We start from the raw sequence: 8048 nt of genomic DNA, 5'->3' as shown, positions 1-8048 counted from the left end.
GAAATTTCTAGCCAAAATTATGACGACTTGTCAAAAATTTGGCCTTGTTTGTAAGGAAACACATGCTTTAGGTTTTTGACTGCACAATGTTGGGGTCTTGTTTGTAAAGAAACATAAGCTTCAGGTGTGTTTTCAGTGACACAAGTGAAAGTGCAGTTCGTCCAATTACTTGTGTTACTGAAAGTCTGAATTTTCCATTTGCATTCCAGTCTTACCTGAGTTAATACCTACGCTACATACATGAGACATGATCTTGTGCCAAACTAAGGCTGGTCATAGTAGGAAGTAACTTAGACTAGTGTCATATGCATGACACTAGTCTAAGTTACTACCTTCATAGTGCAAAGTAACATAGTACTAGTGTCATATGTGGCCTCATTTAATAGCTTGTAGACTCATGTTGTCTTGGAAAGCGTTATGTTACAGTAACATATTATGTTACTACTTCTCATTAACTACTTGCCATATAAGCAAAAAATTCTCGAGGTGCGCTATGTTACTACCTAAGTTACTCCCACTATGACTAGCCTAAGAACAGATGTCATTTATCATAGAATAAATACTTGGCTTGTTCCTTGGTTTGATGGTGTCCTTGTCCCTAGGCACACCAGCATCCCCTTGGTTTTCCTCATGCTTAGCTCCTATGTGCGTTCACGTACACGTCCCTGCCTTTGGGGCGCGGAGAATCTGCCAATAAAAAAGACTTTTAGCCAATCCTGTATTGGTCGTTGTGCACACCATTTCTTCATGACAGTAACACATGCAAGGGTCATGTAGGTAGATAACATATCACTACACTTGTGCATTTCTCAAGCTAGGATAAGCCGTTTATTTTAGCATACCTGTTGGATCATGCACATCCACAACCCTGTCCTTGGGGCCAACGGAACCTGCCAATTTAAGAGATTGTTAGCACAGCAAGTAATCGTACACACCATTTTGACATGATAGTAACACAGGCAGGTTTCCCAAAAGAGGATAATGTGTTTACTAACATACCTGCTGTTACATCAGCTGGGGGGGGGGGGGGGGGGGGGGGGGGGCCTTGATGCAGTGCACGACTTGGCCATGTCCAGCAGGAGCCCTCTGGTGAATCCCGAATACTTGAGCTCAGGCTGGTCAAGAACCAACTTGAGGCATTGCAGCTTGACCCTCGAGGGTGTAATGATTGTCCTGAGCACCTCACAGCATGAGCCTGTCACTGGCTCGCCATTGCATTGTTCCTGGACTAGCGATGCAATCAAGACTGCGTCACAGTCAGTGCGTCCATTCCCAGCACCAGGTAACGCCAAGGTCATAACGAGGAAGAAGAGCCAAACTGCCATTCTGCATGGTAATCGATTGTGATGTCAATAAGAAGAAGAAAGATTTCTAATGGGCGTTTGTATTCACTTTTGAGGAAATCGTTACTTCATCATGATCTCAATGTGTTCAGAATCCCCAAAACGGAAGCATATGCCCAAATTATCTAGTTGAAACTCAAACGCCATTCACAACAGGCACCATGAATCTGACTATGAACACGACCAAGGATTGTCACTTACGGTGTACTTTCTTCTCCACTCCACCGCCGGTGCTTGTCCTCGAATGAAGCTCGCTACACTCCTCGTACTACCGCTTTCTGAACGTGCATCGCTGCTATTTAAAGGAACACGATATGTAGAACAGTGAGCTGACGTGCAAGCACTACCCTTCATGAATTCGGCGTGGGCAGGAGGGTGGTTTGGAATTTGGTGCGGGGTAGGAGTAGTTTTGGTTATGCACGGTTTACGTGCTGCAGTACCAACGCCCGCACCCACTGACTCATGCTAATTGTAACACTGAATCATCAATCATGCGTACATAGAACTATCACTACTACTGCCAATTGTCCGCACCCACTTACTCATGCCAATTGTAACACTGAATCATCAATCATGATGCCTTCACCTCCCTCGTGTCACGCGAATTTTTTCCGGAGAGACAACCATCGATCGGCTTTTCTCCCGTAATGCTCGTGGTCGTGGGGATGAGCACTGGCCAGCCAATTGGACTGCAAAAAGGCCCGGGTCTCAGATTTTTTCTCCTGGAGCAGCACCCTTTAGGACAGTTGGGCCAGAAAATAGAAACTTATTGATTATCAACATGCGCATCTCTAAATAATGTTTGAAAAAGGATAACAGCTTTGTCTGGTTTGTACCATGCTTTGAACTGAAGCTCACCCAAAATAGTACTATATGTGATGTATTTCTTCCCTGTGTGCATGTGTTGGTGCCAGAGTTTGACATTACAGTTCACAGCTTGTTTCTATACAGTTCTTTTGGACAAGGAACACAGAGGCTAATTTGAGGAATGCACAATGCCACATCGCAAACTTATTCTCTACAATCACATCTTTAGCCCCGGGATTTAGTCAAAAAATAACAGGTAGGGTAACCTGGAACCAGCCTGCTGATATGTCACTGCCTCCCTCACGGTACACTAGTCAGACGCACCATCGCCTCAAAAACCCGAATTCGGCAGGCAGCTTCTTGTGAAGGTCCAGTCAGCTTGTGCAAAAAACCCAAATTCGGTAGCTTCTTCTAAAGGTTTGGTCAGCTTGTGCAAAAACCCGAATTCTGTAGCCTGTGGTAAAGATCTGGTCAGCTTTGCTATTCAGCGTTTTCGCTATGCACCGCCACAGAAGAACTCTTCTGCTTTGTCAAAGAAGAAAGCCGGGATTTTCCTATGCAACATAAAAGCAGATGAAGCTTCGCCAGCCCTTTGCTTCAAGGGCCCTCCATCATCACCAGCTCGTACTCCTCTACCATCCTTTTGATTCTTGTTTCCGTTTAACTTCCTCTGAAACGCCTTTTCCTAACACTGGCCGCAAGCCTTTGCGGCTTGACCGTATAGACATTTCAGATAGTGAGTTTCTGATGTCCGGCAAGATATGAGCGTTGTGTGACGTTCCGATTCCGATGTGCCGGGTGTCTTCCAGTTATTTGTTGTCTTTGCCATGTCATGCGCTTGCGTGTTGCATCTTGTCATGTCATTATGTGCATTACATGATCATGTTTTCAAAACTTGCATCCGTCCCGGTCTCCTCGTTCTCTCCGTTGTCCGTTCTGAGCCCAGACACACTTGGACGCGCTTGCGACACCTTCGAAATAGTATTTTATAAGTGGCCGAAAAATGTTCTCGGAATGGGATGAAATTTGGCGTGTGGTTTTATTATAGTGTAGATAGACCGCCTGTCAAGTTTCATCGCATTTGGAGTCTTGTTTGATGCCCCAACGGATAACTATAGTGGCAGTATAGCCGGTCTTTTCGTCGGACGTTTTCGGTCTCCGAAAACTGTGCCGGGCTGCATCTCTCCCCTCTTCTCTCAGGCCAACCCGCTCTCCACAGTCCACCTAGGCCCATGCCTACCCCTCTTCGCGTCCGGAGCCGTCCGATGCAATCGCACGGTCCGAAAACCCCTCTTTGCACAGTGCATCGACCCCTCGCCTGTGTCCGAAACTTACCCAAACCCGACCCGGACAGTCGTCACCGTTGAATCGGGATCATCCCCAAACATCTACAAAACATCATTATTTTCTTATTTGGACTTCCTAGTCTATTTTCCTCGACCTCCCGATTCTGATCGGAGGGACGAGTTAGCCCCTAACCTAATTTCATCGGATATATATATAGTCTAACCCTAGCCCTGTCCCATCCATCCATCAAATCCTCCCCGCCGCTGCCACCCACTCTTCCTGGTTCTTGCCTGATCCTCTCGATCGAGCCACCCAACCAGCCTCCTTCCTTGTTATCCCCATCGGGCCAACTACCTCTCCCACCTCGGGATCCATCCCCATCCAATCAATGTGAGTGTCCTAGATCCAAAATTCCTCTCGATCTCTCCCCACCAACCACCGGCCCCCTCTGCTTCACTTCGATTCTCCAACAACCGAGCCCCTTGCGCACCACCTTGCTCGAGCAGATGAGCCCTGCCGCTGCTCTCCTTCCCTCCATCTCTCCCTGCTGCTCCCTCCTCTCACATCTCTCTCTTTCTCTCTGTGTCTCACAGGTTGCCATGGATGCCTGAACGCCTCCAGGACCCCGTCTGCCCCGCCGCGTCGCGGATCCGGCCACCAGGACCCTCCAGCGCCGCTGCCTCTGCCATGGACGCCAGGTCCCAAGGTCCCCGCGCCCGTCCTCATGGCACCCTGCATCCTCTTCGTCGCTTGGGAGCTCCTCACCTTCGCCCGCGTTGGCGCCATGTCCGCCATGCCGCTGCCTCCGCTTCGATCCGGCAGGAAATGGGACCCGAAGACCTTTCGCGCCTGGATCCTCCCCGAGCTCACCAGTGCCTTCGACCTCCCCGTCGCGCCGTTTTTCGCCGGAGTCCTAAGAAACGCTAGGCCGCCGCTGCGTCCTCTGCGTCGCGGCCGCGCCAAGGCTCCTGTTTCTTCGGCGTTGACCGCGCCAGCTCCCCTGCATCGCTCATTCCCCGCTTCAGGAACGAGACGATGAGCGCTGCAGCAACCGCGTTGACCGCATCGGTCAGATCCGGTCGGCCCGTGATGTTTCCCCGTCGGGCCAGTGCGCCTCCTCTCTGGCCCAGCTTTAGTTTCGGCCTGCTAGGCCCGATGTGAGCAGACCCCTCCAGATCCCCTGTTCCTGTTGGGCCAGCAAGTTTCAGCCCAGTGAATGTTTTTTGTTGTTCTGCGAATTTGCTAATTACCAGGGATTTACAGATTTGCAGAAAAACCCTTGCACTTCATGCATATAAAAACTCATCAACCATGCATCATATTAAAATGTTTTATATATGTAACTTGCTTAGAATTTTGCCTAGTTTCATAATATGCAACTTTCATGCATGTTAAAAATGTTTAAACTTGTTATTTGCTTTATTTTGCCAATTGCCATGCTAAAATGATTTGATTCATAACTAATTAACCGTAGGTCCAAATTTAACAAACTTTATATGTAAATGGGGTAGAAAAATACCTAGTTTAACATGGTGGCTTTACTTTCCATGTTTAACAACTCTAAAATATGCTTTAGGCCAGAACAGTACCAAATCTAATATATGCTCATGAGAATTTTTCCGGACTTGTTGCTTGTTGTTTCCGGCCTCATTTAAACTTGCCTAGTTAGTTAGTTTTATTATGCTTCATATCTTACCATGTTTAACAACTTTTAATATTGTTGGGTACCTAAACGAGAGAGAACTAAATAAGTCATGTGGTGTTCTGTCAATATGCAACTCGTTGCATATTGTGCTCCACTTAATTCGTAGTATTGTTTGTGCACTTTGCCATGCCATGCCTCATTAAACCGGACATGCATCATACTTGATTGTGCATCATGCCATGCTTATGTGATGGTTGTTTACTATGTTGTTTGCTTCTTTCCGGTGTTGCTTCTTCGGGTTAGTTCCGATAACGTCGCGTTTGTGAGGATCCGTTCGACTACGTCTGTTTGTCTTCTTCATGGACTCGTTCTTCTTCCTTGCGTGATCTCAGGCAAGATGATCATACCCTCAAAATCACTTCTATCTTTGCTTGCTTAGTTTCTCGCTCTATTGCTATGCCGCGATACCTATCACTTGCTTTATCATGCCTCTCATATTGCCATGTCAAGCCTCTAACCCACCTTTTCATAGCAAACCGTTGTTTGGCTATGTTACCACTTTGCTCAGCCCCTCCCCTTTTATAGCGTTGCTAGTTGCAGGTGAAGATGAAGTTTGTTCCATGTTGGAACATGGATATGTTGGGATATCACAATATCTCTTATTTAATTAATGCACCTATATACTTGGTAAAGGATGGAAGGCTTGGCCTTATGCCTGGTGTTTTGTTCCACTCTTGCCGCCCTAGTTTCTGTCATACCGGTGTTATGTTCCTTTATTTTGTGTTCCTAACGTGGTTGGGTTGTAATGGGAACCCCTTGACAGTTCGCCTTGAATAAAACTCCTCTAGCAAGGCCCAACCTTGGTTTTACATTTGCCTAACAACCTAGCCTTTTTCCCTTGGGTTTCTGGAGCCCGAGGGTCATCTTTATTTTAACCCCCGGGGCCAGTGCTCCTCTGAGTGTTGGTCCAAACTAGAGCCCCTTACAGCGCCACCTCGGGGAAACTTGAGGGTTGGTTTTAGTTGTACGGATTGCTCATCCGATGTGCCCCGAGAACGAGATATGTGCAGCTCCTATCGGGATTTGTCGGCACATTCGGGCGGCTTTGCTGGTCTTGTTTTACCATTGTTGAAATGTCTTGTAACCGGGATTTCGAGTCTGATCGGGTCTTCCTGGGAGAAGGAATATCCTTAGTTGACCGTGAGAGCTTGTGATGGGCTAAGTTGGGACACCCCTGCATGGTTTGAACTTTCGGAAGCCGTGCCCGCGGTTATGGGTAGATGAGAATTTGTTAATATCCGGTTGTAGAAAACCTAACACTTAACTTAATTAAAATGCATCAACCGCGTGTGTAGCCATGATGGTCTCTTTTCGGCGGAGTCCGGGAAGTGAACATGGTTCTTGTGTTATGCTTGAATGTAAGTAGTTTCAGGATCACTTCTTGATCTTATAGCTTCTCGCATATGCTTTGCTTCTCTTCTCGCTCTCAGTTGCGTAAGTTAGCCACCATATATGCTAGTGCTTGCTGCAGCTCCACCTGACTACCTTTTCCTACCCATAAGTTTAAATAGTCTTGATTTCGCGGGTGTGAGATTGCTGAGTCCTCGTGACTCACAGATACTTCCAAACAGTTGCAGGTGACGATGATACCATTGCAGATGACGCAACTGAGCTCAAGTGGGAGCTCGATGAAGATTGTGTTTGTTGTGTTGTTTCGTTTCTAGTTGATCAGTAGTGGAGCCCAGTCGGGACGATCGGGGATCTATGCATTTGGGGTTGTCTTTATTTATTTGGTTCCGTAGTCGGACCTTGATTGTATTCTGGATGATGTAATGCTATATTTATGTATTGTGTGAAGTGGCGGTTGTAAGCCAACTCTTTATCCCTTTCATATTCAGTACATGGGATGTGTAAAGATTACCCCTCTTGCGACATGCCTACTATGCGGTCATGCCTCTAAGTCGTGCTCCGACACGTGGGAGATATAGCCGCATCGTGGGTGTTACATGCTGTCACCGGAATTATTGGCTCCAGAACCATCCGTGGCAACGGAATCTGAAGTGGCCAGTACCGATACTCTGCAGGACCTAAGCAAAGTGCCGATCATATCTGAGCTTATTTCTTGAAGTACCGCACTTCTATTCTGATCACAGCCGTAGCAGACAGCAATGAGAGCAGTAGTCAAGATGGGCATCAACTCTGGGTCACTGAAGAAAGCAAAAGGCAGGTCGCACACCTGTTTCTCAATTCGTCAGAATCGCCCAATATTCTCTAGAAATTAAGAAAAACATGGCTACATAAAAAAATTGTTTACCTTATGAAGTATTGTGGGGCTCTTACCCCATCGAAGAACTGCTTGATTCCCGGGATGGAACAAAGAGAAGTAGCCAAAAAGCAGTATCGATTCTAGAAGCAGTAAACCGAACTGAAAAAAGGAGCACACACCTATTATCCAAAAATGCTAGCGATAGAATTGTTTCCTTGCGTCATCGTGGTATAATGTTAGCACATAAATGTCCCTTCAACTGGGTAACCAGAAGAAAGAAGAAGGAGCGATCATAACACATAAATGTTCCTTTTATATTAATATGTATAAATTATCATAGCCGACCATCGAATAGAACTATCACTGTCAGTGCCAGAAATTCGCCTCATGCGCATATCGGTCTTTGTTGAATGGTTAGAAATGACAACATCAACTTCGCCTATGTGGTCTCAACATAGCCGGTCCCCAGCCCGGGTAAAGGAGGAGGGCTGTCATAGGCTTGGCGAGCCAACGTCAAAACTCAGCCACTCTTATAGAGATGAAACTCAGGAGAACATCGTTGGAACGTAACCCTCTTTTTCACGCGCCATACCGGAACCAAGGTGTGGTGTTAAGTGTGCAAGGGCCGGGGCGTCACCCCCTTGGTGGCGTGCCGTATCTTGATCTGGATATGGTGATAAGTGAGCAAGGATTGGGCCAT

The 8048-nt window shown here is 46.9% G+C and overlaps 1 pseudogene; it reads right to left on the bottom strand.

Annotated features, from left to right (window-relative positions):
- Nucleotides 1-634: 634 nt before the first annotated feature.
- LOC123191597 (uncharacterized) lies at nucleotides 635-8048 on the bottom strand (annotated as a pseudogene).

The sequence above is a fragment of the Triticum aestivum genome, chromosome 2A (genome assembly GCF_018294505.1).
Source record: "Triticum aestivum cultivar Chinese Spring chromosome 2A, IWGSC CS RefSeq v2.1, whole genome shotgun sequence".
NCBI lineage: Eukaryota > Viridiplantae > Streptophyta > Magnoliopsida > Poales > Poaceae > Triticum > Triticum aestivum.
Note: the sequence above shows the minus strand (reverse complement) of the source record. Positions and strands in the feature narration are given on the sequence as shown.